Raw genomic sequence first — 11,198 nt, 5'->3', positions numbered from 1 at the left:
AATAACAAGAATATAGTAGTAGGAATATTACCAACCACCTGACCAGGATGGTGATAGTGACTGTGAAATGCTCAGGTAGATTAGAGAGGTTATTAAAATAAAAAACTCAATAATAATGGGGGATTTCAACTATCCCCATATTGACTGGGTACATATCACCTCAGGATGGGATGCAGAGATAACGTTTCTTGACACCTTAAATGACTGCTTCTTGGAGCGGCAAGGCCTGGAACCCAAAAGAGGTGAGGCAATTCTTGATTTAGTCCTAAGTGCAGCACAGGATCTGGTCCAAGAGGTTAATATAGCTGGACTGCTTGGTAATAGCAACCATAATATAATTAAATTTAACATCCCGGTGGTGGGGAAAACACTACAGTGGCCCAACACTGTAGCATTTAATTTCAGAAAGGGGAACTACACAAAAATGAGAAGGTTAGTGAAACAGAAATTAATAGGTACAGTGCCAAAAGTAAACTCCCTGCAAGTTGCATGGAAACTTTTTAAAGACACTATAATAGAGGCTTAACTTAAATGTATACCCCAAATTAAGACTTGTAGTAAGAGAACCAAAAAAGTGCAGCAGGTTTAAAACAAAAGAAAGTGTTTCTTCACACAATGTATAGTCAACCTGTGGAACTTTTTGCCAGAGGATGTTGTGAAAGCCAAGACTATAACAGGGTTCAAAAAAGAACTAGATAAGTTCATGGAAGATAGGCCCATCAATCAGGGGCTGTGAGTTGTATGGGCCCATGGTGCCCAGGCTCCAGCAAATTCAGGACCCGGGGGGCCCGACACCACCAACGTTCGGGGCTGGGTCTCTCCCCCGGCCCCACCTGCCTTCCTCATATGCCTCTCCTGAGTGTCCCTGCCTGCCCTGGGCAGCGGGAGGCTGCCCCCTGCAGTTCTGCACTGCGCTCCCTCAGCTGCCACTGCTGGCTATGAGGGAGTGGTGGTGGGGGCAGGCTGAGGCAGCTGCTGTGCCTGAGGAGGGGAGGAGGTGCATAGCAGCCCTGCCCCCTCTGGCAGGCGACTCTGAGTCGACTCCAAGGGGGGGGGCTGCTGCCGGCAGGGAGAGGGCTGGGGGGAGTCCTCTCTAGCCCCCTGCACCAGCCCCAGGGCAGCCTGCCTGCAGCACCCCAAATTCCTCATTCCTGGCCGAGCCCCACACCCCCTCCTGCACCCCAACTCTCTGTCCTAGCCCAGAGCCACACCCAGCACCCAAACTCCCTCCCAGGGCCCTCACCCCTCCTGCACCCAAACTCCCTCCTAGAGCCCACACCCCATCCTGTACCCCAACCCCCTGCCCCATCCCAGAGCCTGCACCCACCACCCAAACTCCATCCCAGAGCCCACACCCCTCCCGGAGCCTTAGGCAGGTGTGTGTGTGGGGGACTTGGACCTGTTCTGGGTACCACCAAAAATTATACACACCTGCCGCCCCTGCCATCAATGGCTATTAGCCAGGATGGACAGAGATGGAGTCCCTAGCCTCTGTTTGCCAGAGGCTGGGAATGGGTGACAGAGGATGGATCACTTGATGATTACCTGTTCTGTTCATTCCCTCTGTGGCACCTGGCATTGACCACTGTCGGAAGACAGGATACTGGACTAGATGGGCCTTTGGTCTGACCCAGTATGTCCGTTCTTATGTTCTTACACATAAACAAGCTTTTAAACATAAGTTCCAAAGGAGATTCTTCACCAGTGACACCTACTGAAAATACCAAGCCTACAATACAGCCACAGACAATGACTTGTGATAGTGCCAGTGATTCTCATGTCCCTGTTTCCACAAGTGAATCCAACACTACAAAGCAGGAAGACATTGCTGATACAGCTACACCAGAAAGTGCAGATACTCTTCCAGATGTTGTTCTGATGCCTATGAGACGTATCCAGTGAGAAGCCTTAATTTGTAGTATGTTGTATATTTAGAGATAATAGTTTTAATAGTAATGGATTTGTAACTTTTTATATATCTTTTTACATTAAAGGAGGAGTATGTGGTCTATAGAAATAGGGTAGTATCCCTTTACATAGTTTGCAGAGTCTCACATGGTGCTCACCTTGTTCTGTTTTTTAGAGACCAACAGGAGCCAGGCAGAGCAGTAATATGTATGTAGATAGGCTTTGCATGTTTGTGTATATTTAGTGAACATAGTTACTTGAGACCCAACTGAGCCCACGTGTTTTCTTCATATTGCTTTTGTGAAAAGATCAATAGACTCAACAGTACTTACGTATGGGAATAATTTTAAGCAACGAGACTGCTCACATGAGTAAAAGTAATATATGTAAGTGTCTTCAGGATCGGGCCCATAGTTAAGCACGTATGCTCTGTTAAGGGCACTTGATGGCCTTTTGGGGGGGGTGGGCAAAGGAGATCACATATTGGTCAGTCAAACAGGCTTGTCTCATCCTAATATACATCTTTGTCCTGCATCCTAAAAGGATAGATCCAATTTATGATGAGTCTTTTGATGCGCTAACCACTAGTTGTTGTACGCTATGCTGGGATCACTGGGTGAAATCTATGGCCTGTTATGTAAGAGATCAGACTCAAAATGTTCTATTCTTGCCTTAACATCTACGGCTCTGATCTTGCTCCCATTTAAATCAATGAAAATGTTGCCATTGACTTGAATGGGAGCAAGATTGGGCCCTTTGTATCTACAAATTTTGCTGTGTCCATATTGTGATAGTGTCAGAATGGTGGTGTATCATGCCTGAGAATACAATATCATGGTGTTGTGAAGCAGCATTGCAGTACTACTATATGTCTTGCAAGTCAAATACAGAGCAAAAAGTGGACAGGCTGTATTACCCTATCTTGGACTTGTTTCATGATGCCTTGACCTTGGCCTCGTTTAATGTGGAATTATCTTAAATTACGTGTGTATTTATTTGGCTCATTGCAGCCTCCTTCTGAAAGTTCATACCCTGAGAGGCCTTCATTGACATGACTGAATGGGCCAGAACCCTATCCTCTGGAGTCAGAATGAAGCATGTCTAATATTAGATCTATCATCCACACAACTATATTTTAAATCCTCATTCAATAGCATGATTTCTCAGTGGACTTCCTATCCAGTGGCAGCATTCTGAAACTGGTATCTTCAATTAGAAAATTTCAGGAGGCTAATTTTTCTACAAGAGAGACTCACTAGCACCCTTACAACAGTAAACACAGAGTTTCTCCTATATCAAACATACATGACTAACTTGTAATAAGACAGCACATTTTCAGATTGGAGAAGTGGACCTTGGATCATACCCTAAGGTTACCAGATAGGGACTTGGCAGGAAACAGGAAGACAACATGTTGTTAAAACCTGAAATGCTGGCTAGTGCTACCACCTTGAGAGCTTATGCACAAGTATTTTGAAATTCAATAACAAAGATATACAGATTATTGCAAAACAAACAAACATGCAAACTCCTAGGTAAACACAATGTAATGGCTGAGCACCTATATGCAAAAAAATTCAAGGAATGGTCCCTATTGCACCAATAACTCTCTCCAGCTACCTTTCTCTTATTTGTATATGTTAACAAGGTTTCTACCTTAAAATTACATACATAGATATGGTCTCTGATATTTCAAGCACTTACCAATAAAGGCATAATTGAAATATACCACACTAGCCTAACTCGAATACTTTGTGGTTTGATATCATATTCCATTCTAGGATCTCAGAGCTTTATAAACATTTAATGAATGAAACCTTACAATTAGACAGCGGGTTGGGATTTTTCCATTTGAATTTTTTCTAATTAAAAATTAATTTTTTAAATTAAACTTCCACAAAATCTTGAAGGAAAATCTTGTTTCCCTCTTCTCCCCCACCCATCAGAAAATTAGTCCTAGGCTCTGCATCTCCCAGACTCCTTGGAACGCTGCCAGACTCCACCCCTCCCATATACAATGGCTTAGCCCCCATGTGCGGTTAGAAAACTGCACCTCACAAATGGGAGTATTAGTGACTGTGCAGCTTCTGCCTGTCCAGGGCGTCTGGCAGGAACTGTCTCCTCAAGGCAGAATGTTTGCTGGGGCTCTCAGTGCTTCCAGGTTCTGTGGCTCCTCAGCAGCCTGGGTTGACTAGTGGGATCCCTTGTTCCTCAGGTGGGCAGCTAGGGAGCTGGGTTCTCCAGCTGCCAGGGCTCCCTGGCTCTCTTGCTGGCTGGCTCCTCAGACGACCTGGCTCCTGGGCAGCTTGGGATACTGACCAAACAGGAAGCTTGGCAGCCTACCTGCCCACCAGATATGTGGCCATGGAGCCTTGTGAGCCAGATACTTCTCCACCTACCCACCAGGCAGGCAGCTGGCAAGGTGAAACATTTCCATGTCAGTTCTCCCAAAACAGTATTTTTCCAGCCTTCCTCCCCTTCCCATGAAAAATGGCAAGGTATTCTTGATTTTTGTTTTGTTCCAATTTGGAAAGGAAAAAAATTTCAAAATCTCAAAATTTTTCATGGGAAGGAAAATCCTCCCCCCGCCCCCAGCTCTACTTACAATAGTTCTATAAGAGAGCTTGGGGTGTAAATACAATTATCCCCATTTTTGGATGTGAAAACATCTGTTAATTGACACACCCAACATCTCAAGCAAGCCTGTGTCAGAGCTGGAAACAGAACCAAAGGGATTCATTCTGAAATCACACTGATCCCATGATTTAGATGGAGTTACACCGGGTTTACAATGATGTAACTGAAAGCAGAAGTAGGTCTCTGATCTTTTGACACCCAGACCTGCGCTTTAAAAAGCTACACTGAATTAAAGTGCTACAATTCCATTTGCAACCAGGAGATGCCATCTTTTTGGCATTCAAGCAACATTCTTTCCTCCTTTTGAGTTTGCATGTTTATTCTTAATATGAATGTTGCAACCATTAAATTGCATTAAATATTAAAAGAGTAATTTCTAAGTTGAAAACCAAATGCTAAAGCTTGATTCAGAAGAAGTGAGGGACCAAAGGAGTTGTAATGTGGTCAGCAAGGGCTTTTAACAATATATCAGAGGAAAAAAGAGCGAGATACTTATTCACCCGCAGACTATGGTTTTGGTGACTCTTACAATAAACGTCTGTCCTTCACCATTAATATAGTGGCTCTTCTTGTGCACCCCTATCTGCACTGGGTGTTTCCAAATTGAGTTTGTGTGAGTTTGACATGCGGCTGGGGTCTTGCAAAGACTCACACACATGCTTAACTTTAAATGTGTGTGTAAAACTCCAAGATTGGGGCCCAGATCTCTAAAGAGCTTGGGACCTGCCTATCTGAGAAACTGCCATTCTCCTTTTGCCATATGACCACAGCTGAGTTCAGCTGAGATGCTTGACCTCCCTCAACATAAAATGAGAGCTGCTGGCAGGGTTTTCTTTGTCAGGGCCCCTCTGCTTTTTAATTTGCTCCCCACCTTTTGGGGAGCCCAAATTTGCTGGCCATAAGATCTCCAGATTCCTATGTGCTCTATTTATTAGACCATGGCTGCTCCCTGGGATTTAACATGTCAGGATTTTAGTTTCCTAAAATCTTACTTGAAAAAAATAATGAAAATGGTGGGATAGAACATAAGAACGGCCGTACCGGGTCAGACCAAAGGTCCATCTAGCGCAGTATTCTGTCTACCGACAGTGGCCAATGCCAGGTGCCCCAGAGGGAGTGGACCAACAGGCAATGATCAAGTGATCTCTCTCCTGCCATCCATCTCCACCCTCTGACAGACAGAGGCTAGGGACACCATTCCTTACCCATCCTGGTTAATAGCCATTAATGGACTTAACCTCCATGAATTTATCCAGTTCTCTTTTAAACGCTGTTATAGTCCTAGCCTTCACAACCTCCTCAGGTAACGAGTTCCACAAGTTGACTGTGCGCTGCGTGAAGAAGAACTTCCTTGTATTTGTTTTAAACCTGCTGCCTATTAATTTCATTTGGTGACCCTTAGTTCTTGTATTATGGGAATAAGTAAATAACTTTTCCTTATCCACTTTCTCCACATCACTCATGATTTTATATACCTCTATCATATCCCCCCTTAGTCTCCTCTTTTCCAAGCTGAAGAGTCCTAGCCTCTTTAATCTCTCCTCATATGGGACCCGTTCCAAACCCCTAATCATTTTAGTTGCCCTTTTCTGAACCTTTTCTATTGCCAGTATATCTTTTTTTAGATGAGGAGACCACATCTGTACGCAGTATTCGAGATGTGGGCGTACCGTCTGTGACGTTGTGCAGTCTATATGTTTTTATAAAAATATAAGTGAATATAATGTAACTGGGATATGCTTCATGCAAAAGGTCTCTTGTAAGGTATCATTACAAAGCTCATAATCTACTGAGTGTGATCATCCTATTTGTAGAAATGTACCACTCTTGTATCTAAAACTAGAAATATAAAACATAACTCTGAGGGCCTATTGTAATTATGTAAAGTGTGGGCCATTAAGGATGGTTTGGAATCTTGACGACTCCCATTGTCTGCAGATGGCTGTATTTACCTGTGTGTCTTCCTGTATATGTGTGTGCTGGCAAGTGAGTAATGAAGTCTTGCAGTGACATGTGATCCTGAACTGGAATCCATCTTTAACCTGGTGGTTTTCCAGTGAGGGGGGGTGGAAACCAGAGGGACAAAGGGTTCCCGCCTTATGCAAAAGATATATAAAGGGGTGGAACAGAAGAGAGGGGGAGAGGAGCCATCATGGAGAATCCCTTAGATAACACCTAAGCTGGAACAAGAGCTGTACCAGGGGAAAGAATTGTGCCCAGGCCTGGAAGGTGTCCAGTCTGAGAAAAACTTACTGAAGCATCTCTGAGGGTGAGATTATCTGTATTTAGTTTGATTAGGCATAGATTTGCGCATTTTATTTTATTTTGCTTGTAACTTACTTTGTTCTGTCTGTTACTACTTTGAACCACTTAAATCTTACTGTCTGTATTTAATAAAATCACTTTTTATTTAGTAGTTTACTCAGAGTATGTATTAATACCTGGGGGAGCAAACAACTGTGCATATCTCTCTATCTGTGTTATAGAGGGCGAACAATTTATGAGTTTGCCCTGCATAAGCTTTATGCAGGGTAAAACGGATTTATTTGGGTTTAGACCCCATTGGGAGTTGGGCATCTGAGTGCTAAAGACAAGCACACTCCTGTGAGCTGTTTTTGGGTAAACTTGTAGCTTTGGGACAAGTGATTCAGACCCTTGGTCTGTGTTGGAGTCAGACAGGAGTGTCTGACCTAGCAAGACAGGGTGCTGGAGTCCTGAGCTGGCAGGGAAAACAGAAGCAGGGGTAGTCTTGGCACATCGGGTGGCAGCTCCCAAGGGGGTTTCTGTGATCCAACCCGTCACACCGTCGATTTATATAAGGGCAATAATATATTCTCAGTCTTATTCTCTATCCCCTTTTTAATGATCCCTAACATCCTGTTTGCTTTTTTGACCGCCTCTGCACACTGCGCGGACATCTTCAGAGAACTATCCACGATGACTCCAAGATCTTTTTCCTGACTTGTTGTAGCTAAATTAACCCCCATCATATTGTATGTATAGTTGGGGTTATTTTTTCCAATGTGCATTACTTTACATTCATCCACATTAAATTTCATTTGCCATTTTGTTGCTCAATCACTTAGTTTTGTGAGATCTTTTTGAAGTTCATCACAGTCTGCTTTGGTCTTAACTATCTTGAGCAGTTTAGTATCATCTGCAAACTTTGCCACCTCACTGTTTACCCCTTTCTCCAGATCATTTATAAATAAGTTGAATAGGATTGGTCCGAGGACTGACCCTTGGGGAACACCACTAGTTACCCCTCTCCATTCTGAGAATTTACCATTAATTCCTACCCTTTGTTCCCGGTCTTTTAACCAGTTCTCAATCCATGAAAGGACCTTCCCTTTTATCCCACGACAACTCACTTTACTTAAGAGCCTTTGGTGACGGACCTTGTGAAAGGCTTTCTGGAAATCTAAGTACACTATGTCCACTGGATCCCCCTTGTCCATATGTTTGTTGACCCCTTCAAAGAACTCTAATGGATTAGTAAGACACGATTGCCCTTTACAGAAACCATGTTGACTATTGCTCAACAGTTTATGTTTTTCTGTGTCTGACAATTTTATTCTTAACTATTGTTTCGACTAATTTGCCCGGTACCGACGTTAGACTTACCGGTCTGTAATTGCCGGGATCACCTCTAGAGCCCTTTTTAAATATTGGTGTTACATTAGCTAACTTCCAGTCATTGGGTACAGAAGCCAATTTAAAGGACAGGTTACAAACCTTAGTTAATAATTCCGCAACTTCACATTTGAGTTCTTTCAGAACTCTTGGGTGAATGCCATCTGGTCCCGGTGACTTGTTAATGTTAAGTTTATCAATTAATTCCAAAACCTCCTCTAGTGACACTTCAATCTGTGACAGTTCCTCAGATTTGTCACCTACAAAAGCCGGCTCAGGTTTGGGAATCTCCCTAACATCCTCAGCCGTGAAGACTGAAGGAAAGAATCCATTTAGTTTCTCCGCAATGACTTTATCGTCTTTAAGCGCTCCTTTTGTATCTTGATCATCAAGGGGCCCCACTGGTTGTTTAGCAGGCTTCCTGCTTCTGATATACTTAAAAAACATTTTGTTATTACCTTTGGAGTTTTTGGCTAGCCGTTCTTCAAACTCCTCTTTGGCTTTTCTTATTACATTCTTGCACTTAATTTGGCAGCGTTTATGCTCCTTTCTATTTGCCTCACTAGGATTTGACTTCCACTTTTAAAGGAAGTCTTTTTATATCTCACTGCTTCTTTTACATGGTTGTTAAGCCACAGTGGCTCTTTTTTAGTTCTTTTACTGTGTTTCTTAATTTGGGGTATACATTGAAGTTAGGCCTCTATTATGGTGTCTTTAAAAAGCGCCCATGCAGCTTGCAGGGATTTCACTTTAGTCACTGTACTTTTTTAACTTCTGTTTAACTAACCCCCTCATTTTTGCATAGTTCCCCCCTTTAAAATTAAATGCCACAGTGTTGGGCTGTTGAGATGTTCTTCCCACCACAGGGATGTTGAATGCTATTGTATTATGGTCACTATTTCCAAGCGGTCCTGTTATAGTTACCTCTTGGACCAGCTCCTGCGCTCCACTCAGGACTAAATCTAGAGTTGCCTCTCCCCTTGTGGGTTTCCGTACCAGCTGCTCCATGAAGCAGTCATTTAAAGTATCGAGAAATTTTATCTCTGCATTTCGTCCTGAAGTGAAATGTTCCCAGTCAATATGGGGATAATTGAAATCCCCCACTATTATTGGGTTCTTAATTTTGATAGCCACTCTAATTTCCCTTAGCATTTCATCATCACTATCGCTGTCCTGGTCAGGTGGTCTATAATAGATCCCTAATGTTATATTCTTATTAGAGCATGACATTTCTATCCATAGAGATTCTATGGAACATGTGGATTCACTTAAGATTTTTACTTCATTTGATTCTACATTTTCTTTCATATATAGTGCCACTCCCCCCCTGCTCAACCTGTTCTGTCCTTCCGATATATTTTGTACCCCGGAATGATTGTGTCCCATTGATTGCTCTCAGTCCACCAGGTTTCTGTGATGCCTATTATATCAATATCCTCCTTTATCACGAGGCACTCTAGTTCACCCATCTTATTATTTAGACTTCTAGCATTTGTGTACAAGCACTTTAAAAACTTGTCACTGTTTATTTGTCTGCCCTTTTCTGATGTGTTAGATTCTTTTTTATGTGAATGTTTATCATCTGATCTGGCCCTTACATTATCCTCCTCCATCCTCTGCTCCTGACTATAACCTGGTGTTTCTCTATCATTAGACTCTCCCCTAAGAGAAGTCTCTGTCCGATCCACATGCTCCTCTGCAGCCGTCGGCTTTCCCCCAGCTCCTAGTTTAAAAACTGCTCTACAACCTTTTTAATGTTTAGTGCCAGCAGTCTGGTTCCACTTCGGTTTAGGTGGAGCTCATCTCTCCCGTATAGGCTCCCCCCATCCCAAAAGTTTCCCCAGTTCCTAATGAATGTAAACCCCTCCTCTCTACACCATCGTCTCATCCACTCATTGAGACTCTGAAGCTCTGCCTGCCTACCTGGCCCTGCGCGTGGAACTGGGAGCATTTCTGAGAATGCCACCATAGAGGTCCTGGATTTCAGTTTCTTCCCTAGCAGCCTAAATTTGGACTCCAGGACATCTCTCCTACCCTTCCCTATATCATTGGTACCTACATGTACCACGACCACCAGCTCCTCCCCAGCACTACACATAAGTCTGTCTAGATGCCTCGAGAGATCCGCAACCTTCGCACCAGGCAGGCAAGTCACCATGTGGTTCTCCCGGTCATCACAAACCCAGCTATCTACATTTCTAATGAATGTTCTCATTTTGATGGACAAGTGGATGAAAGACTGTAAGCAAAGGGAAATAATAAATGTCAGCATAATGAATTGGGGGAAGGTGTTTACTGGAGTATAGCAGGGATCAGTATAGGGTCCAGTCTTTTAACATCTTCATTAGTCAGAACATCTCCACTAGTCAGAATATCATATAAGCAGTATGCTAATTAAATTAGACAGATACAGTGGTGAGTGCAATATAAATACCTTGACAGAAACTCAGAGCAAATACTAAACTGAGAGGGATTGCAATTGCTAACAAGGACAGAAAATTAATACAAAGGGACCTCTGAATGATTAGAAACATAGTCCGTAACGAGGGTAAATTCAGCTTGGAAAAATGCAAGATACTACATCTGGTGAAAAATGATCCAGTATTTAATGGGAGGGAGAAACTCCTCAAGCAATAATTCTGAAAGAGACTGGAGTGTGTAGAAGGCTGCAAATTAGATCTCTTTTGCAATTTGCCAATATAAAAGGTTTTGACCTGCATACTTAGAGGAATCACATCACAGACTAGGGAGGTGATCATTCTTTTCTCTATAGCTCTGGTGTGTCTGCACTGGGATTTTTTTATTAGAAATCTGGAAAGATGATATTGAGAAAAACAAGCTATTGTAATGCACCTGCTGGCTCATTACTGGGCATTCTTACCACTCAATTCCCTATCCATCCAGGAGAGGGCTCCATGATCCCTCCAGCACAGGAAAGAAGTGCTACTTGAGGGGATGAGACTCAGAGAGAGGTAGACATGCTTAGTGAAAGGATGAGCAGCAGGTCTGAGACAGCAGCC

Source organism: Terrapene carolina, unplaced genomic scaffold, assembly GCF_002925995.2.
Source record: "Terrapene carolina triunguis isolate 2854851 unplaced genomic scaffold, T_m_triunguis-2.0 Scaffold68, whole genome shotgun sequence".
Lineage (NCBI taxonomy): Eukaryota > Metazoa > Chordata > Testudines > Emydidae > Terrapene > Terrapene triunguis.
The sequence above is the reverse complement of the archived record's forward strand: the minus strand, read 5'-3'. Positions refer to the sequence as shown.